We start from the raw sequence: 23,032 nt of genomic DNA on the forward strand, positions 1-23,032 counted from the left end.
GTGAAAGATTCCAATCTTGGATTTCATAGGTACATCGCATTTTTAAAAAAAGGGTGGAGACAAGATAAATGTTTGAGAATAAGATCCTAAGTCATCTACAAATAGGCCAATATATTTGGGGGAAGGAAAAATACAGTTATTACCTTCAAACCAGGAACTAGTTCATTGTAACCTAGTATTTATTGGACAGGTTAATTTTTAAGAGATATTTTCTTTTCTATTTTTTTTAACCTTTTTTTCCTTTTTTATTGAAAAATGCCCTGTTTTTACAAGGCTTCTATATTTTTTAAGTTATAATCACAGCCAGTTAAGTATGATTTAGAACAATTGGCGATCTTAATTTTCAGGTATACCTGATCCCAGGGCTATAGGAGGTATGATTGAACCCTTGCCTAGAAAGGATTGAAACAATAAATTAGATTTAAGACTTGTATTTCACTCCTTATTCACCACTCCCTTGAAAAAAGAGACAGACATTTTCAATCCTGTCAGCTCTAGTGGCCAAAACAAGGCATAGGGAAGGACAAATTATGTCTTCGTTGATAAAAGAACTATAAGACACTCTACCACCATTCGTTCCTGATTTTTCATTTGGTGGACATGGAACCTCATAAAGGAAGAGTGGGGTGGCTTCCAGGCCAGGTTTTCCTTGCAGCTTTCTTCCTTTATTACTTTTGACACTCAAATAATTGTTCTGTTTCTTGTAAGAAGCGCCAGTGTGTGAATCTTTTTAAAAATCAGGTTCCTGTCCCAAGTATCAATAAGGTTATAGTTACGTGTTGTCACTTGATGAATATAAATGGATTGGAAAACACAATATGTGAACGAAGGATGCACAAGCAAAACAAATTCTACTACATGTTTCTTTCAGTCTCATCACTCAAAGGGGACTTGTAATGTGATTTACCGTAGATTGTCTTAAAAAAACCTCACAAATATGTGTTTGCCATACAAAAGAGGATATGCATCTTATACACATACAAATGTATGCATGCACACATACTATATGTAAACATAATTTCTGGTCTTCAAGTGGGTAAAGATTACCTTAAAAGTGAACTATGAAAAGGGAAAGCTTCCAGTATTTAAAGGGTTAGTGCCTTTGTGAATACGTTTTCCCCTCCCAAAAATCTAAAGGAGATTATATTTTTGAGGACAACAGTGTCATTTAACTAACATAGTATCCTAAAATCCTGTCCTTTTCCAAATAAGACAAGGAGCGATAACAGATCCAACAAAAGTCAGTAAAGTGAGAAGCATCTGTAGTGACTTGGAATTTAGTGCTACAAGCACTTGTGTTGGAAGAGAATTGAGAAAAATTTACTATGCTTTAAGATTTTATTGAAATCTTAGAAAGTAAAGCAATGTTAAAATCCAAACTTCTACACCATATTTCAGTCACTTAAATCTTTTAGCTTTTCTACTATAATCAATAGATGCTTCAAATATTTTTGAGCTCTAGGAAAAAAGATGCATTATTCTTTCATAATGCCACTCTACATAAGTTACATACATCAAGGTTCGGTTAGGAATAGGCTGGGTTTTGGATCCAAGGTATCATGAATAGCTTTCAGAGATATGAAAGTTCATGTTTACTATTAAACTTCATATTATAAAAAAATTAAAACTGCATATGTTAGGCAATTCTAATTATATGTTATAGTTTATTTTGCCATTCTCCATTCTCAAGAAAGTTTTAAGGGATACTTTAACAACCTCCAATCTGCTAGTAAGTTTTGCTTGCTAGTATATAGGTTTAATTTGTTTAGATTTGCAAATTAGTCCTATTGAGCTGAAGTGGGGTTCATTTATATACACAATTTAGTGACGGTTCAAAGGCACAATGGCACTGAAAAAGTGACTTAGGACCATTTTTCACACTTACAAATATTGAACATTCATATGGTCATGTAATCAAAATTCAGATGCTTGGAAATTGATTCACATTTATGACTGTTGTAGTGTCCCTGGGTCCTGTGATCACTTTTTGCAACTTCCTGACAAAGTCAATGGGAAAATCAGATTCGTTTAACAATTACCAATTTAATAACTGCAGTGATTCACTTAACAACTGGCTATAAAGGTAAAATGGGGCAAAACTCACTTAACAAATGTCTCACTTAACAACAAAATCTTTGGGCTCAATTGTCCAGGATTACCAGTATTTGCTTTTTAGGAAATAAAAGGAAAGATTCCACAGTTCTAAAAATATGAAAACTTAACTCCACTTAAATGTTTAAGTCTTCAGGGTTTAATAGTGCTGTGATGGAGCTGGAACTGAAATGACATGATGCACTAGTGTTTTATGCCAAGTAAGTGTTCTACCTAATGGCAATTTTCATCATTCTTAGTCCAGGTCTCCCATCAAAACTAATCAAATATAAATTAAAGGAAAGCAAACCCATTCACTTCCTCATATGTAAGCCATAGTTGTACAACTATCCTGGGCTGACTATCTTAAGTTGCCTTTATATCTTCAGCTTCCCCCCTACACCATGGGTGTCAAACTCGATTGCGTCATGTGATGTCATGTGACTTTTTTGCCTTTACGGAGCCAGGGTGGGTGCAGTTTATGTGTGATACATCCAGCCTGTGCTCTGCCAGTTTGACATCCCTGCCCGGGCCTATATATTTTCCTAATGGCCCTTGTGTCTGCCTCATAATAGTTGTAGAAAAAATAGTGGCTTATATTGGACATCAGCTCAATGTTATGTTCAGTAAATCCCAGGTGGAGATAAGAATGTGTTGCACTGTTGCTGTGGCTCCCTATATTCCAATTCAGCAATGTCCATTAAGTTGATATTGGTGGAGATTGATTTCCCTTTGTGTATCCATTGAGGTGAAAAAAATAATTGCCACATATATTGGGATACCAACAGATAAAATTGATCTTAACAATGAAGAATCTGCATGCTTTTTGCATATACAGAAATGTACCAAGTATATTCATATGATTCAGAAATTATCTTCTTTGTGTCTAAGTGTTCTGCAGCATGATTTGGTCCATATTCCCCTGAATGATCTGGAAAAGTTTTAAGTGTAAATGTGTGATGGTTATAGCAAGGACTAAGCCTCAATAACTTTATTTTTTCTTGCTCAGTAATTTGTAAGAAAACAAATAATGTCTACTAGCAGGAATGTATAAAATAATTAAATATATTTTGAGAAACCTTTTTAGGGAAAAATTGATGTATTTGATTTAAGATTATGCAATGCAGATATACAATACATAGCAGTCTCTGCATTTAAAGAATACTTTAATTAATAAAATTGATTAATTTTCCAGATTAATTTAGGAAATATTTTTAACGTGAATAGAATTAAACCTTTAAATTAATATGTTTACTTGAACAAGAATTAAATTACTATGTGCAAAAATTTACTGATGCTTTAGTTAATAAAGTTGAGAGCGCAAGATATTGTTTTAGTAAAAAACAAGGTAGGAAAAATAGAAAAATATCTTTAAAATAGATATTGTCATTTATTTCTAATTCCTGAAACCAATTCATTATCAATACATTCTTGGTTTCAGAGCGTAATTAATTTAAGCTGGTGTCTACAATGTGTGCAGTTCAATATGAGTCATCATCTCATTTAATGTCAATCAGATGTGTTAGGACTTTTTGCCTGCAGTATTTACAATTCGTAATTGAGGGGGAATTAATGCGTCGTGGCTAGCACATTATTTGCACTATTTAAATAGGATACCTGAGCATAGGAAATCCTTTGAGCTATATGCAGTCTTTTCTAGAACTTTCATAACTCAGTTGTTATTAAGATCATCATCATACATGATCATAGATGTTACCTTCTGAAGACTAAGATATTTCCAAAACTAAAATTGTAGTAGTCACTCATCCAGTAGGAGAGCAGGAACACATCTTTTCCAACAGCCTTGGAACGAATATACTGTGCTGGGTAATGTGCGGATAATGTCACTTTTTCTTCTTCCTCCTCACTCATTCCTATATGAATCACATGGTAGCCAAAACAATATGTTTTTGTACAATGAATCATGCATCTATAGAATCATGCTGTTGGTATCCTGTGGATTTCCAATTTATCAAGAGCCTCTCCTTGCCAGTACTGTGAAATCCTTACAGCCAGTTAGCTGAAATTTAACAGCCCAGAGAATGCTTTGGTAAGTATGCTAATACCGCTCCATTGTTTCTTGGCAGAATCTATTTCATTTTTATAAGGATATTTCATTTTATCATCAGGAATATGTCTGCATATAATTTTCAGTCTCTCTTATTTTTGTTTGTGTTAGAGAAATACTTTTGCTTTCAATTTATCAGAATTTTTTCCACATTTGAAATGCATGGTACATTATACATCCCACTTCATAGAATATCCTGTGCTCTTTAACTTAATTATCAAATGTACAGTGGTAAAAAGTAAAACGAGCAGATGTCACTGCTAAAATAATTTGTAGAAAACACTTACACATACTTTAGTTTTACTTCATTGTTCCTGTTACACAGACTTTAATGCATTAAGCAAAAAATAGAAATTTGTGAGAGCTTCCTGTTGCTTTGTGGGATGTCCACTTCTTTGAAATCTAATGTACTCTTTTACTGTATACACACGTCTGGGTACAGTTTTCCCCAAAGATAATTTACTTTTCATTGGCTTGTGTGGATTTTGCTATAATGTGCCCAATTTTATGTGGGATTAATCCAGTCCTGTTTTATATCAAACATTTTTCTGAAGCTTCCAGTTTTCAATCCAAAAATCTTCTCTTTCTCATTCTGTCCTTTAAATTGAGAAATTTGGTTTGATATTGCTGAATATACCAGTTCTATTGCATTTTAGTAGTGTGTTTTTAAGTAAAATTAAAAAGAAAAATCTTGTTTTCAAAGAGAAATTGCTACAGTAGCAGCATACTTTTAAATAAAAAAGTATGGGGAAAAGAAAGAATCATTTGCATGGTAAGAAGGAAGAACTCTGTATTTTTGCACTGTTAGCATATGTGATATTCCAAATGGAGGTTCTCATGACAAAATATTTTTTCCTACTATTTAACATGTTTAAATATTTTAAAAACTTTAAAATGTCAAAAATATTTTTCATTTCAATTGATAAATGAGTCATGGAAAGCCAAAGATCATTTGCTTTCCTTATTATGCATCAACTTCACTAGGATTTACCCTCAAGTGTAAATAGACTTAAACTGTGGAGCTTCCCTGTTGGTTAATAAAGTATAAAAATGAAAGCCTTGTTATCTTGTCATTACTTTGAAGATCTATTTGGTCTCTCTTTTCTCCCCCTCTCTCCAAGTATCCCAAGTTAACAATTCCTTTCCTTTCTTGTGCATATGTTTATTGAAGATAACAATTTCTGTCCCATTTTATGACCTTTCTTGCCACTGCTGTTAAGTGCATCACTGCAGTTGTTAAATTAGTGACATGGTTATTAAGTGAATCTGGCTTCTCCATTGACTTTGCTTGTCAAAAGGTCGCAAAAGGTGGTAACATGACCCTGGGACATTACAACCATCATAAATATGAACCAGTTGCCAAGCATCTGATTTTTGACCATGGGCGTGCTGCAACAGTCACAATAGTTATACATGGGTATATATAGTACAGAGATGTCTGATAATTTAACCTCACTGAAGATGATAGATTAATCAAGCCCAGTGAGATTTCCTATCTGGCTTAATTACAGGTTTTTTTTAAAAAAAAAAACAGATTCTTCCATAATATAACAAGTTGCAGCCTTGTTGAAGTATACAAGACAACTGTATTTGGAAAAATAGGTTTCTAACATAGAAACCTATTATTAATATTATTACTAATATTCTAAATCAACATTCATTCTTATGGATACCAAGGCAATGTGCAACAGATTGCAGATTTTGAAAAGGTGTCCTCTGAAGTAATGCATCAGAACAAAGTTAGCAAATGGAAGCTGTCCCTAAGTAATAGAAATTTATTTTTTATTTATTTAAAAAATTGCCCACTGTCTCACCTCATAGCACCAGTCTAATGTAGAGGTTAAGGCATCAGGCAGAAACTTGGGCACCATGAGCTCTAGTCTTGCCTTAGTCAAAAAGCCAGTGGGGTGACTTTGGGCCAGCAACTCTCTCTCAGCTCTAAGGAGACAATGGCAAACCACTTCTGAAATCTTGCCAAGAAAGCACCAGGTACATGCCTAGTTAGTTGCCAAAAGGAAGAAAAGGAACTTAGAATTGAAAGAGATTGGATTGCCATGTCCAACATGCTCAGGGCAGGAATCCAAATTTAAATATTCACAACAGTTGGTTGACCATCCCATAAAGAGATGCCCATAATCTCTTCAAACATTGTTTCAATGGTCTTACTGTTGGATTTTTGAATAAATCTGTTTTGGGATGACTCATATGAACTAGTTCTGTTGGGGAGGGGGAAATCTTATGTGCACTAGGATAGCAACCAGTGGAAAGTCAGCCAAGTGAGAGTCATATCAACTGAAGTATCATTTAAAATTATGCTCCTTCTAACAGAACTTCACTTGCTGCCTAGCAACCATTACCAGGAAGCACGACTTTGAAAGCAGGATCCAACCGTTGGTGATTAGGCCAATACTGGAAATAAACAAGTGTCTGCACGTGGGAAATTTTGATTCTGCAAAAGGTGTGTATTCAAGGAAGAATAATGGTTAGGCAGAAGTAAAAGATAATTTGAGATAAAAAGAATAAGAATGGGCCTACAATGAACATCAGAAACATTAGTTTTAGAGAAATGTTTAAATCACCTTTCATACTATCTTGATTTATTACTGTAGAAATCATAAAGTCTCAATCTCAACTTTTATTGCTAAAATAAACATTCTAAAACATTTCACTTGAGAACTGACTGGTGGCTCAATGGCTAAGCACTGAGCTTGTCAGTTAGAAAGGTCAGCAGTTTGGCAGTTCAAATCTCTAGTACAGGTCTCCTGCATGAGCAGGGGGTTGGACTAGATGACCTCCAAGGTCATGTCCAACTCTGTTAATGTTTACTGTTTAACAATCAGAGTGCAGTTCCATACTAATGTACCTGGGACTTTTATTAAATTAGATTTATTTTTAAGTAAGCATTACTGTATTTAATTGTGCTGCAGTTTAACTCCTGATTTCTTTCCACAATTATTTACTTTCAAGGACACACTATCAAAATGTTGATTTTTGAAATTGAAAGGGTGGGAAGCAAGGTATCTGTGGATCTGCCTGCTGATGACTATATGTTATACATTTGGAAGAGTAAAACTTGGAATTTACAAGTATTAAATCAGTGTTTCTCAACCTTGGCGACTTTAAGTCCTGGGGACTTCAGCTCCCAGAATCCCCCAGCCAGCTGGCTGGGGAACTCTGGGAGTTGAAATCCACAGGACTTAAAGTCGCCAAGGTTGAGAAACACTGTACTAAATGGTAAAGAAGGATAGGATAGGATACAATAAATAGGATAGAATACAATGAAAAAAGAGGCAGATATGTGTAAGAAACTAAAAAGAGAGAAAGGTTGTATTAAAATCTAATTGATGGTAATCTAATTTTACAGAATGAAAAGTAGTCCTCAACTTATGACAACAGAGCCCAAAATTTCTGTGGCTGAGATATAATTTTGATCTATTTTACGACCTTGCTTGCCACATTTGTTAAATGAATCACTGCAGTTCTTAATTTAATAAGAGGGTTGTTAAATGAATCTTTCTTCCCCACTGACTTTGCTTGTCAGAAGGTCTCAAAAGGTGATCACAACAATTGTGTGAAAAATGGCTGTAAGTCACTTTTTCAAGACTGTGGTATCTTTGAGTCATCACTAAATGTACTGTTGTAAGTCGAGGATTACCTGTAATGAATACAGATAGATTAATAGAAACAGATCTGGTTTGCAAGGATGGAAAGTTGGAGAGCAGGTAATAGTGAATGGTATTGGTATACAATATGTTTACCTATGTTTTTTTTCTTAACTAGGCCTTTCATTTCTTTGGCTTAATAGTTGTTACTCCTTTTTTTTTTAGCTCTGTATAAAGTTTCTAACACAAATACAGATAATCCTTGAGTTACAACCAAAATAGCTCCCAAAATTCATGTTGCTAAGTGAAACGTTTGCTAAGGGAGTTTGCCCCATTCTACAACCTTCCTTGCCATAATTGTTGTGTGAATCATTGTATTTGTTAGGTTAATAACATGGTTGTTAGGTGAATCTGGCTTCTCTACTGACTGTACTTCTCAGGTCGCAAAAGGGGGGGTCACATGATGTGGGAAACTGTAACCATCATAAATATGAACCAGTTGCCAAGCATCTGAATTTTGATCATGTAACCATGGGGATGCTGCAATGGTCATAAGTGTGTAAAGTGATCATAAGTCACTTTTTTCAGTGCCATAGTAACTTTGAATGGTTACTAAATGAACTGTTGCAAGTTGAGAACTACTTGTAATGTGACTGGCATTTATATATAAATATGAAACAAGCAAGTGTCTTCCAACATAACATACTTGCCCAGATAATTAAAAATCTGGCTACACAACTAATCAAGCACATCATATTGTATTGTTGAAAGAAATGTCCTTCTAGATTTGGCTCCAAGTGGGGGAAAAGACACTGGAGAAGAGAAGGAAGGCTGAGATGCTAAGTCCCTGGTTTTATCCCCACTCTGGCCTTTGATCTTGAGCTTGTCTTCTAATTGGTTGTCAGATTCCCATGGGCCATGCAGGGGCAACTCTCTAAGATGCATTTTGAATCCTGGTTTGATTGAGTTCTCAGATGCCATGTGGGGAGTTGGGTAAAAGGCCAATATTATCATGCCTTAATCCCATCCCGCTGGAGCTGAAGGGGAGAACTCTTTATTATGTAAAGTGGACTAGCTTGGCCTTCTTAATGGCCCATTGACAAAGGGGGATGGGCAAGAAGCTGCAGGGAGTTATTCTCTCTTTAATAAAACATGTTTCTTCCTTTTCACATCCAAAGAAATATTCTGCCTTTTCAATATTTCCTAGGATATTTCATTTTTCTGGGAGAGGGCTGGGTGATAACTTCCTACAATTCCTCCTTTTTTTTTTTTCAAAACATGTGAGTGGAACGCACATGTTCTTGACAAAAAATTAAAACTGGTCATATCAGGGACACTTAATTTGTCTGATGGAAAGGCATTGAGAGAGACAGCAGAAGGATCCCTTCAGTGGCTCCCAGAGAGCTTTCAACCATGAAGGTCTAGCAACCAGGGCACAATTTCTGGAAAGAAATTTACAGTATCCAATTTTCTATGCCAATTAATATCAGATATCACTTTCTGTGAGCTTCCAGACAGGTTTCAAACAAGCAGAAGTCCCAAAATTCCTCACAGCCATGCTTTTCCTTTAAGTTACAGGCTGCCCATTTCAAAGGGATGGTTCTTGAACCTGCCCTAGCTCTTATTCAGGGCTCAGGTTTTGAAGATCCTTTCTGCTATTCTTCAAGTGGGGGAATTGCCTGAGGGGAACTTCCCCTCCCCCATGGGATTAATAAGGGCAAAAATCAACCTAGAGAAGTTTTGTGCGGAGGTAAAGTGGAGGAGATACTTTCAATCTAATTCTGAATGGGGTCTCCCCCCCCCCTCTCTCTCTCTGTGTGTGTGTATCTGCTTCTACAATACAGAAAATACAGACATTTTGGATAAACTTTCCCTCCCATTAGACAGAAATCTAAGGTGTTCAGAACTTCCTGTGCCAACCATTATCAAATACAATTCTTACATGAGTACATTAAACTGATTACAATATAAATGAGACAAGAAAGAAAACCTTACAATCAATTTATGTGAATGAAGCAGAGAAAGAAAACCCTACAATCAATTTCCACCCTCCCCATCGTCTTTTCAGCTGTCTTCTGGGAATTGAAAAGTCTTTTGGTCTTCACTTCTTCATCTCTTTCAGGGTTCTTTCATGTCTGCTAGGCTGGCATGCTTGGTTTGGTGGTAAGCCTGGTGAGTTAGGCTTCACTGGTTGCTGGACATTCCTTGTAGATACCTTGCAGGCAGAGTTTGAAAAATAAAACCATCAGATAAACTGGTCACATTATGGGAATATCACAGATGAGAAATGGGGTCTGGATTCACATGCTTCAGGAAAGAAATGAACAAGTAAAATTATTTAAACACACAATAAATGCAAGGATGAAATTTTTCTTGCAAATGAACTTAAAACATTTCCTGGGTTGTTATTTTAAGGTATAGGGAAGGAAGGAAGGAAAAAAACTTCTCTTTACTCTGTTTCTGCTGGCCAAACAGACACAAAGTAAAGGCACCCCCCACCTTCACTTAGTTTTCTGGGCCCAACAAACTGAGCAAAGGCAATTTCTACCAGTTTACTCTTTTCTTTCTTTGAATAATTTAAAATTCTTGTCTTTTGCATTGGAGACATCTTAGTTACAATTATCTTGAGGATGCACAAAGACTTAGATACACATTTACACAAGGACAAAGAGAAAATAAGAAGTGGGGGAGGAGAACTCTCAGGTTTACACACCCTAGTCATTCCCAGCACAAATCTGTTAAATTAGGGAAGGCACAAATCTTAACAAACAAACCATGTGGTTGCATAGAAGACAGCAAAAGAGACAGACAAGAGAAAAAAAAAGAAACCCCAACATTTTCCCTTTTCTTTTAAGTACCTTTATTTAGACAAATTAGTTCTCCTGTATCATCTTTCAGCAAAGCCCATTTCTCTACATATCTGTTTTGCTTTCCTTTTTTTTCATTCCGGCCAGGACAGGCATCTGCCTTTTCGTCCCAGGCCCCCAACAGCTCCCCTAGGGGGGTTTCCGTGGCTGCCCGTGAGCTACCACTTCCCATGATCCCGCTCAGATGTGGGGCTCACTTTGCCCTCTCCGGGCTTGCCACTTTGTATTCCCCGCTTCAAATTCGCGTCCTTAGAGGACCTTTCTCGCCCTTTTAGAGGGACTTTTTCTCGCCCTTCGGAGGGACTTTTCGCGTTCCTCACCGCAGGAAACTTCTTTCGCGCCCTTACTCACAGGGACTTTTTGACAGTTTTCAAGTCTTGGGGAAAGACTCAGGAGGACTAGCTGCACAGCTACCCAGGAGGGGTCCTGTCGTCAGCGGGTATGCACACCTCCTCTTTTCCTCTCTCTTTATGCACAATGGGCATTTGCTTTTTTCTCTCACAGGACAAAAACAGCAACAACAACAAAATAAAAATTCGTTCACTTTTCCATCCATTTTCACACATACTAGTCACACAAATGCAGGCATACACACATTTCCCACTTTAAAATTAAATTTTAGAGAATTAAAATTTAGAGGTACTCACCTTCTTTCCAGGCAGCCTTTGAGCTCAAACTCAAAACCCCTTTACAACCTACATCCAAATGGTTAAGGCCAAGATAAAGTCCACCCACAGACTCAATGGGATCTGTGCCAGTATGGGAGGCTTACATGGGCCATATCCATTGGTTAGGCTAGCTTGGAGTCCCATCTTTGGGGTGGTAATTTTTGGAAGAAATGTCCTTCTGGGTTCAGCTCCAAGTGGGGAAAAAGACACTGGAGACATGGAGGCTGCTTGCAAAGATTATTTTAATGGTGGACCGGACCACATGGCTTGAGCCCTGAACAGAAAATGTGATCACATGCTTCAATGTTGGGAAGAAGAGAAGGGAAGGAAGGCTGAGATGCTGAGTCCCTGGGTTTTATGCCCTCTCTGGTCTTTGATCTTGAGTTTGTCTTCTAGTTGGTTGTCAGACTCCCATGGGGCCATGCAGGGGCAACTCTCTAGGCTGCGTTTTGAATCCTGGTTTGGTTGAGTTCTCAGATGCCATGTGGGGAGTTGGGCAAAGGGCCAATATTATCATGCCTTAATCCCATCCCGCTGGAGCTGAAGGGGAGAACTCTTTATTATGTAAAGTGGACTAGCTTGGCCTTCTTAATGGCCCATTGACAAAGGGGGATGGGCAGGAAGTTTCAGGGAGCTATTCTCTCTTTAATAAAACATATTTCTTCCTTTTCACATCCAGATAACTATTCTGCCTTTTCAATATTTTCCTAGGATATTTCATTTTTCTGGGAGATGGCTGGGTGATAACTTCCTACAATATAAATATAGTTGAATATATAATGGGAACCCAGAAATAGATTAATTTAATCAAGTTAAATATGTCATTTGAACTCAGTCCATTAGTTCCAACTGCAAATGACTTTTTTTTTAATATTGCATTTGTATTTGATATTTTTCAGGAAATTACATGAGAAATGTATCTAATTGTAAACCATATATGATACCATGAGTAAAAAAAAGTCTTTTAAAAGATGACACTGGTGCAGAGACAGTATCTGTGTCAAAGAATATTTACATATTTAAACATTATAAATAAAATGAACAAGTATTTTACCAATTTACACACACACACACACACACACACATCTTTGTTTGCCTCTATAATTACATAAAAATAAATAACCCATAAGAAAAGCAACCTTCACATTAGCTAAGTAATTTAATGATATATTAATTTAAACAAAATATTTTTATTTTATTTTATTTTTAAATATACATCAATATCAATACATGAATAGTGAGGCATCTGGCTATCATTCATTTGGATACAAGTAATAATGGTAATATAATTTGTTACTTAAATCATACTTATGTAATTGTAATGTTATTATACATATTTATGTTAAAATATAGGCCTTCATTATTTAGTTCAGTATTTTAGTCCACCCTTCTAATGACAATAACAATATCATTAAAACATACATAGTGTCACCATCTTTCAACATCTAATTTTTATATCTAGCTATTATTTTTAGTATATTATATTAAAATATGTATAATAATATTCCCCCTATTTCCTGTTTCTGCCTCTGCTCAATCTTGTGTTACAAAACATTTCCTCTATCCATCATCTCTTGCCCGTTTTAATATTTCAATTCTTATTCATTTTTTTACTTGTCTCCCAAAATCCTCCCTTGGATCTTTATCTCTATCTACATCTTTCCTGTTTAACCTAAGTATTTCTTCCATATCTACTATCTTTTGCAATCAAGCTTCCAGAGGGCCTGCCCAAGTCAAATCTAGGAAGATTTCTAAATGTCTCTTTAAGTCCCCTCTATAAGTTGAATCATAACTTTTGGTATTTGAAAGTCATTTTATTTAAGTCTCCTGTGTTCTCGCCATAAGGACGCCAGTAATCATAAAATAGGTAGGTATAGAGCAGTAGACAGCACAGCAGTCCTCCAGGTGTTGTTTATTTCCACTTTCTCTGCTGTCTTATCGGTATTTTTCCCAGGGTTATAGGAGTATAATCAATGTCTATTCCATTCACCAGTAGGTAGCGCCTTCAGCTTAACTTTCAACATTGCACAAAATCTGACAGATTCTGTTGGTATTTATTCAAACAAATAAACTTCAGACAAGTAATTCCAGCATTTTAAAATGCCTTATTGCCAATAAAAATTAAAAACCCAATCTTTCAATGTTTTTAAAGGTTTTATGCTCTCCTCTTAGAATCTTTTTTTTCGGGTCTGTGATTTTTCTCTTTGTAATTGTTCACTGCTTAAACAAACTTTTCGAAGAATCTCTTTTCCAGAATTTATTTTCTTTAGGGTAGGTTTTACTTTAAAAAAATTAATCACCTCACCCAGTTCCAGTCATTGTTCATCTACACAGCTCCAACACATTCTTTGCCCAGCTTCACGGCAGCCATTGTCAGATGAGAGGGAATTAGCCCTGGGTCAAGCAGGAGACCTACCACTCTCCGTGACCTTCAGGGCACCCCTCTTCTCTTCATCACACTTACAGGGTGACTTTAGCATCTTATGGGGCCTTCCAACAAAGAGATGCAGCACGGGTTCGCAAAGTCCCGCTCCTTGTGTCCAATAACATTGCAATGTCAACTGAAACTCCAATTTAAACATAAAATATTAATGTACATGTTTATTATGTCATATTTCCAAATATTAACAAGTTATTTAAACATGAAGGACCTTTCCCCACTCAATTCTAACCACCATACAAATAATCCCTGGCAACAATTTTACTCTGCCATGTCCATCTTTCTCAGTCTATGTATAAGATAATCTCAAATCAGCCTTCATGTTTTGTTCTTAAGCCAACAGCAACCAGTAACAGTTTGAAGATGTATCAAACCTGCTCATCATCATTATTATTAATATAATTATTCTGTTGCCCACAAACAAAGCTGGAGAGGTGTTTTGAAACTAAAACAGAATATAACTTTATTATGATCATAGGCCAGCAATAATAAACAGCAATAAACATCACTGTTTACAATGTATTAAATTTAATAGTACTGACATTAATAGTGGATAATAACATCCCTGTTAAGAAAATACATGTTCTCAAACCATTAGTGTCATTCCCTAGTTTATGTGAGTAGAGAGCCGATAATTATGTGAGTAAATATAATTTTCCAAAAATTGTTAGAGATGTCTCCAAAAATTGGCACAAGTTGACAGCTATAATTCTGCAACCAATTTTTTTCTTGTGGACATTGCAGCAACACATAATTTTGCCACTGCATGCATAGTATCAGGTCTGAGTCCTGGAGGAGAAAGCCTACATAAAAATTGTCTGCCCTCCCTGGCAGTCTCTCTAATAAAGGGGAGAATATACACTGACCTCTGTATAACTCATAGTACAACAAAACATGTGAGATATCTTCAACTTCTCCTTTATCACATATATATGCTTTACCACACATATATGCTTGGTCCGAAAGCCAAGATAATGCCAGATGCCAAGTTGCAGTTAAACCTTTATTAACAAGCTACGTAAAATTACTAACAAGCAACAGGGGCTGTCTGACAGCCATTTGTAAAACTGCCGCCTAGCGGTCAGCCAATCCGAGGGCTAAGCTCAACGCGCCTGTCTCCAGGTGCGCTGGAACCAATCAGTGCAGCCCGAGTGAGTTCAACTCGGCCCAGGTCGTAAGCCCGAGATCTTCCCCCCAGATCATGGAAATGTATTCAAACAGGTGGGCGGGCCAATGGCAGATCCGCCCCAACCTGCGCAGTTTGGGGGATGATACTGGTGGAGGAGAAGGAGCATCACAGTCCTCTGGCAGTGGACTCAACGAACAAGGAATGCCCATGGAAGACTCCACCTCTGGAGCAGGACAACCCACTGCAGGTACGGGAGCCAGCGTGAGCAAGTCGGGTTGTAGAGGAGGTGAAGCTGGAGATGGTGAAGGCGTCATCAGAGGCAGGTCGGCGTGTTCTCAGGGCTGGAAGTTGAGAAGGTAATCGAAACCCCGCCATCGTAATTGATTTATATGATGCCGCCATTGTCTGCCATCATCAAGGCATACCCTATAAGAATAGGGGCCAGTTACAGCAAGTACCCGACCTGGCAACCACTTCAGGTCTCCCACAAAATTCTGTGCGAAAACCCGATCCCCCATCTGGAAAGCCCTACAGACAGGGGACTGCCATGGCGGCCCGATATCAGAATACTCAGGATGGAGTCTGTCCAATGAGGTGTGGAGACGGCAACCCATTAAAATCTCTGCCGAGCTCTTGCCCGTGCTTTGGCACGGGGTAGTATGTTGCGCTAGCAAGAATGTGGCGAGGCGAGTGTGCCAGCTGCCAGGACCAAGGCAACGTAATGCGTCCTTCACCAAGTGCACCGCTCGCTCTGCTAAACCATTCCCTGCCAGATGGTAAGGAGCCACAAAAACTTGCCCAATTCCCAGGGAGGCTAAATACGCCTGGAAGGTAGCAGACGTAAACTGCGGACCATTGTCGGATACAATAGTATCCGGCCGCCCATTTGTCGTGAATAGCTTGCCCAGCACCCTGATAGTAGCATCTGAGGTGATGGAAGTCATGGGGCAAACATCTATCCATTTAGACAACGCATCCACCGCCACAAAGAGATACGTCTGTTCCTCGAATGGTCCCACAAAATTAAGGTGGAGCCTAGATCATGGGCTTTGTGACATTTCCCAGTCCTGAACCGGGACAGCGGGGGGAACTGGCTGGCTTTGTTGGCAAGGATGGCAACGCTGAACCCAGGACATAATATCAGCATCCCTATTAGGCCACCAGGCATAGGCACGGCCACATGCCTTCATCTGCACTATGCCTGGATGGCCATTGTGGAGGCGGGTGAGGACAGTGGCCAACAGGGGTAGGACGATCCCACAACATTCACAGGGACAAAACCAGCGGGGTAGGATGATCACCGGCCAGCAGACCCAGCAATGGCTTATGGTCGGTCACCAAATGGAATGGCCAGCCATAAAGGTAGTAATGAAAATGTTTAATTCCCGCAATGGCAGCCAAGGCCTCCTTATCGAGTTGGCTATAATTACGCTCTGTCCTTGATAAGGTGAGGGAATAAAACGCGATGGGAGCCTTGAGACCGTTAGGCAAAACGTGGCTCAACACCGCACCCACCCCAAAAGGCGAAGCGTCACAGGCTAATACCAAAGGAAGCCGTTCGCTGTATTGCACCAACACAGCAGAAGAGGTCAGTAAATCCTTGACAACCGCGAATGCCTTGAGGCGAATAGGTGCCACCTGGGGATCGAGGCTGAGGGAAATCAGAGTACCTGTATAGGAGCCCAGAGAGAAGTCGAAAACATTGGCGAACTCATCCATCAGTGAGGAGAATGGATCCCCCTGGCGCGTAGTATGAATTCCCTCAATAGTAAACCCCAGGGCCCTGAACCAATCCATCCCCAAAAGTGAAGCCAACAGCGGGGACACAACAATCAAGGGCAATTGACCTTGAAGGTTCCATATTGAACAGTAAATTGTCCACAGCCTAGGGTGGGGATAGCGTTGCCCTGGTAGTCACGGAGGTGGCAAGGACAGGAAGCGAGCTGTTCCCGACGAACAGAGGGTAGAATCTTCCATAGGGTCTGCCATGACACAATAGTCTTCGAGGAGCCCATGTCCACTTCCATCTCACATTCACATCCCTCAATCCGAAGGTAGATCTTCGAACGGGCCTGCCGCACAACAGACGCAGAGCTCACAGACCACTCATCAAAACCGCTTGCATTGTCAGAAAGACAGTTACTATTTTCGCAGGCTGAGCAAATGCTGTCGCCGCTGCGGCCCGTGGGCTGGTTGATGGGCGGAGTGGAGCAGGGCAAAGGAGCTCTACATACAGCGGCCAAGTGCCCCTTCTTGCCGCAATGGTGGCAAGTGGCAGCCTTAAATTTACACTTTGAGTGGAGATGTTTGCCGTCACAGCTGAGGCAATTTCTTCCCCCCCCCCCCCGGTTTGAGGTTGAGGAGGTCGGGCCTGCCTTGAGACAGCTGACCCTGGAGGTAGTCTCAGAGCCGAGATCGTCCTCCCCAGTCTGGTGGTGAACCGAAGGTGGCTGGGCAGATGGCACACAATACTGCTGAAACTTCTGCAGGACAGAAATCGTGTATTCAGCCATCTCGGAGGCCCGTGCTTCTTCCAAGGCTAGGGAAAGAGTCAGTTTCGATCGGGAAAGCAAACGCCTCTGTAACCACACATCCCTAACGCCGTAAATAAATTGCTCCAATAGGGCCTCCTCCAAGTTTGCGAACTTACAATTCAGCGCCGATGCCCAGAGGAAAACAACATAATGGTTTATGGATTGGTTCTCCCGCTGCAGGCAATATCGGAAAGCATGACACCGGGCATAACGGGAGGGAGCGGGGGTGTAATGCCCTTTCAACTTGTCCAATAAAACATCCCAGGCAACAGTATGGACTGGGGTTGGTGCAGCCAATGCGCGGGCGGTTGCAAACATTTCAGGCCCACAGGAATTCAAAAAAATTCCCCGTTTCCTGTCAGGGGAGAGCTTGTTAGTGAGCAAGCACAAAGATATTTTGCAGATACACATACATATTTTGTTTAAATATGTATGTATGTGAATAAACACACGTGTTGCACATATTCATATGAATGTAGACTGCAGTTTTGGATTGCCATATATTCTGTATCCTTCATTTATCAGGTCTATCATACCATCAATGTTCCCTCTAATTTTTTTTCAGTGTGAGCGGAAAAGTATAGTGTTTGAGCGGAACATTTTCATGCCTGAGCACCTAAGAGAGCAACAGTTTGAACTGTTGTCATGTCTGCTGGATATTTGCGCAACATTCCAAGTGTCAACTGCCAAGTGCGAGTGAGGTTTCAGCCCGATGAATGCCAGGCATGAAAATGTGCCGCTCAAACACTATACTTTTCTGGTCACACTGAAAAAAAAGCCTCTCTGCTAAACTTTTACATTGTTAGACTGGCTAGAGACATGGCACCAACAGCCTGGGCCCTGGCATTTTGCAGGCAACCTGTCCTCTCACATTCCTTTGGAATGCAATCCATCACATCTGAATTAGATTTTGCCAATTATCCTATCAAAAGATAATCCTATTATTCTAAAATATGACTGTCAATATTAAAAACTGTAAATATTTAATGCTGATAAATAATAGCAGTAATTGTTATTTAATATGACTAAAATCAGTATTGATATATCAATATAATATCAATCAAAATTGACAATAAACACTAAAATAACAATACAAATATATAATGTGGAGTATAAATGTAATAAATATAATATATAAATGCAATATAAATGTAATAAAATGATTTATCATGAAACTCTCCCCCTTGCCAAAACTATTTTGAATAAAGATATAAAATTAATCAAGTATTGCATTTATTTTTCAAAATGAATGTACTAATTTTTTTATTATTTCAGTTTTGTACCCCATTTTTTCATCTCCAAGGCATTCAAAGCAGCTAACAAGATTTTTTAAAAAATTGAAATCTACTTAAAAACTAGTGTTAACATCACCATAAACTAATTCAAAAAGCCTGGCTAAAAAGGGAATTATCCTTTTCTAAAACCAAAAAAGAAAGAAGAACTGCTGTAGGATTGTATTCCATAGTATTTTAATCAATGCAGAGCTTTCAAATGTAATCCAAATTATATATATAAACAACATTATAAATCATTTAAATATCAGAAGATTAGAGCATTGTTTTTTCTGATCTCTTGGCAGAAAGGATGTGTACTGGCATTTAATGGAATTTAAAATGATTAAGTCCATGACACAAATTGCACAATAGGAAATCCAGGCCAGAATTTAGCAGGCCCAGGGGGGAAAAAAGTAGGTAAAGCCACTTTATAGCTAAATTTGATACCATTAAAAATTAAATAGGATTAAAATCTGTGGTTTATAATTTACCCAGTTGTGCCATGCTGTCCGCCTCACTCCTTTGGCTGGCGTTAGCCTGCTGCACCAAGGAGACTCCTGTTTAGCTGGAGGGGGTTTTGTTCACCATTCCGCGGCTGTTCTGCAGAGTGCAGAGACTGCAGTCCGTGTCCGGCAAATGACACTGTGCGGCAGTGAGAAACTGCTGCGCGGTATTTACTTGACATGTGCGCGGCCGCGCAGCCGCGCATCTTAGAGGGAACATAGCATACCATAATGTTCATATTTTTGTGTTTCATAACATTCAACACTGTTACTTGCAACTAAATCTTTAATAATGGGATTTATGAGGTTGCTACGGCAGATTAATGCTTAAACAAATTATTTGTAAGTAGTTTTGAACATTACGTACTAGAAAACTAGAGACTCCTTTTTCCATATGACAGAGATGACAAATTGGCAGAAAGGAATAAATACAGTAAATATAATGCTCATTTAAGATAAACCTTTAATCTCTGTACAGGAACAGGAAGACATTTTTAAACATGAAAGATGTAAGAAATAGAACTAATTTGAATGTGTACAAGTATTTTAAAATTCTTCAACTCTATGTCGTTTGGCCTAAATAAATAGAAGTTAGAAATAAAACAGAGGAAGGAAAATAAAACATCAGCTCATAACTAAAGATTACATATGTTGATATACTAAACTATTTTAGCATACATTAAAAGTAGCATCCCAAGCTTTTTTTCCATTGTAGTAAGGTAACAGAAATAACCCAGAAGGCATGCACAGAAAAAATTAATAAACACGCAGCCAGGAGCCATAGCCAGAGAAAACCACACACGTAGCCAGGAAGAGATTACACTTGGTCACAAAAGAAATATGAGATAATAGGATTAGGAAAAGGGTAACAAAGTTGGGAAATCCCCGAATCTAGCAATGACCGGTCAGAATAACAAAAACACTAAATCCAATTCCAAGATAACACAAACATCATTATTATTTACATAGAGCAGACACCTTTGTATAAGTGCCCAAACAGGAAAATACCCTCCTCATGTTTTATGATAGGATTAGCCCAAGGACAAGACACCTGACGAACGAAATCCGAAGACAAGGGAATCAAGATCACAGCAATCATCCAGAATAAAAGAACTTTTGTAAAATCCGAATTTACACAATAGCCTGAAGCAAGAAAAACTGTATAAAAGGGAAAACCAAACTGTATATGGTATGCTGCTGACCCGGGAACGACAGAGCTGCTTCTCATCCTTCCCGTCCTTTTTTCTTCAATAAAACTCATAACTTCCAGGCGGCTGTCTTCACGAAACTTTCTTTTAGCGTCGGTGGTGACTCCCGGCTGGGAACGGACCGGAAACCTTTGCCTTCCAACACTTTTAACTAAGAATTCTTCAAGAAGTGATCTGTTGCCTGAAATCAGATAGGTCTGTTGGAATCATGTGCATCCCCACTCCCCAAGTTTAACTCGGGACCTGCATTTTTCAAATCTGAATTTGCACTGTAATTGAATCACTGGGTCTTGGGGTGCAAATTGAACTCTGCAAACAGATTTTGAGAGGACAAACAGTGCTTAATTTTCGTGGTGGGAAAAACAGTGAGAGTTCAAATCTGGAAATTCTATTTTGGTGTGTTTTGTTCCTGGAGCTTTCCAGAAGTGTGGAAAAATTCCACAAGCCTGAGAATTCTGCGTCGCATCGGATCGGGAACAGGCTGCTGGAGTAATTCAGAATACATTATTTTCCACCTGTTTAAACTACATGGATTCCACGCCTGAATAACTGGGAAAGAACTGGCCGGAGTGGTGGACTGTAGGCAACTCCTTCGCTCTGACTCAGTGGCATGTTCTGCATTTTGTTTTTCAAAGTTAGAGTCTAGGGCTCAGGAGCGAGTTCATCAGCACAAGGACGCGAACGCGACTAGGTACGTCCTCCACCTTTGCATTTGAAGTGTATACGCGCGGCGGTTTTTTTGTCCCTTTCCTCAACTCCAGCCTTCCCTTCCCCACAGCCGCGGAAAACTCTGACATTCTACATTAAATGTAACAATGTACCAGTAAACAGCGACTCCTCGCGAACAACCTTGAATGGCAGCGAGACTGGGAGGAGAAGAGACAGAAACCACGTCGATTGGTCGCTTCCTTCCCCTCCTCCTAAGAGCTACTCCATTGGGTGCCCTTCTACCCACTTATTTTTTTTATGCCCTCCTCCAGTGCCCGCCCCATTACCAGCAAGTTCGGTTGAGTGTCTATTGCAAAAGGTGTCTCTCTCTCTTTCTACCCCCCTTCCTTTCCCTTCCTATTGCTACCGCCAGTGTTGGAACCGCTGTAAAAGAAAAGGAGGTGGATGCGCTAGGCCGGACTGACCTATCCATCCGTCGACTTTTCTTTCTCCTGCCAGGGACCTTGCGCTGAGCTGGGGCCCGGTGAGGAGGGGGCATGGCTGCTTCGCCTGGGGCTCGGCAGGCCGCCTGGGGAGCAGCCACGGACCATCAACGGGAAGGTGGTCAGTTGTGAGACTTCTCTTCCTTTTCCTGCCCCGTGTCTGGAGGTAAGTAAATGAGGTGGCGGTAGGCAATAATTTGGGGAATGTAAAATAGGGGCAGGGGCTGCTAGGGAGGGGTCACGGGCATGCAAATAGGCAGAGGTGGGGTGAAGTAAAAAATAGGGTAGATAAACCGATGTGAGGTGCAAAATATGGGGTGCAAAATCACGGCCGGGGATTAAAGAAGCAAGGGGATTGGGGAGGAAAATAATGGTTTGCTCAGAGATCTCATTAAAAGATAATTACATTTTTGGAGGAGCAGCTACTAAGCAGCATTGTTCAATAAAGCCTCTATGATCAGGAGTACTGCGTTTCTGAATATAGGAAAGAAATAGGTAGAGCTATTGAATTTACCCTTGCTTGCAATGTTTCAGGGACACTGCACTATTCACTGCTGGACAATGAAAGCTGGGCTAAAGGTACCTTTGACCTGATATAATAGAGCAACTTTCTTTTTTGTATAGGATTGAGTAAATTTTTGGCAGATAGGCTTAACAAGAATTAGCAGAGATACCAGTTAGATATCAGTGTAGGAGAGAAATCTCTAGTTACAAAGCTTCATAAATAACCTTGGGCCTGGCTCACACACATAGTTTAGTCTACTTCTCTAGGTTGTGGTCAAGATAAAATGAGAGAAGAAAGAACAAGTGTCCTGCCCTGGTTTTCCTAAAAGAGCAATTGGACATAAATGTAGCAAACATACCAATCTTTACTGAACTTATTAGACTGTTTATCTTGGAATGTGGAATGTTGGGAATATACAGCTGAAAGTTTCCAAAGCATGTACTCAACTGTTGGGGTAAACCAAATGCTAATTTGAACAATCCTTCAATTCTCTGATAATGCAGTTGCTAAACTAGTGAGGAAGAGTAACCAACTAGATCTGGATGAGGGCAAAATGTGACTGGCAACTCCTTTTACCAAGTGAAATATTTCCCAAAGGATGTGTGTGAAGGCAGGATAAGTGGTAATAAAAAACGAGCATGATAAGAGCATAGATGAAAACCACCTTTCTCAAAGTGGCACTCTCTAGATACACTACAGTTGTACCTTAGCTGCATTAGTTTGAGTAATTGGAATGGAAAATATGTTATTTGTGATTTGCTTTCAATCATGGACCTTATACAGACAATTATAATCAAATAAGGTTATCCTTTTTTTGAAACATGTAAAAATGTTATTTACAAATATGAAATCCCAGCCCTATGTAGATTGTTCCCTTTTTGCTCCCCAACAAAATTAAAATATAATCTTTTTTTTTACTCATTGTGGATGTAATTGGTGCAATATCATTGTTGTGATTATAGCGAAGATATCTAAATTCATAGAGATCTCAA

The 23,032-nt window shown here is 39.1% G+C and overlaps 1 protein-coding gene across 4 annotated transcripts in view; it reads left to right on the plus strand.

Moving 5' to 3' along the window:
- The first annotated feature begins 21,264 nt into the window (after nt 1–21,264).
- The window catches only part of ATXN7L3 (ataxin 7 like 3), a 63,350-nt gene continuing 61,582 nt past the window's right edge, over nt 21,265–23,032 (plus strand). For all 4 annotated transcript variants that reach the window (XR_014173604.1, XR_014173605.1, XR_014173606.1 and 1 more), the window contains exon 1: nt 21,265–21,701. The gene's annotated coding sequence lies outside the window, so the exon portion shown is untranslated. The remainder of the gene's footprint in view (nt 21,702–23,032) is intronic.

The sequence above is a fragment of the Natrix helvetica genome (genome assembly GCF_964273705.1).
Source record: "Natrix helvetica genome assembly, chromosome: Z".
In the NCBI taxonomy this organism is placed as follows: Eukaryota; Metazoa; Chordata; class Lepidosauria; order Squamata; family Natricidae; genus Natrix; species Natrix helvetica.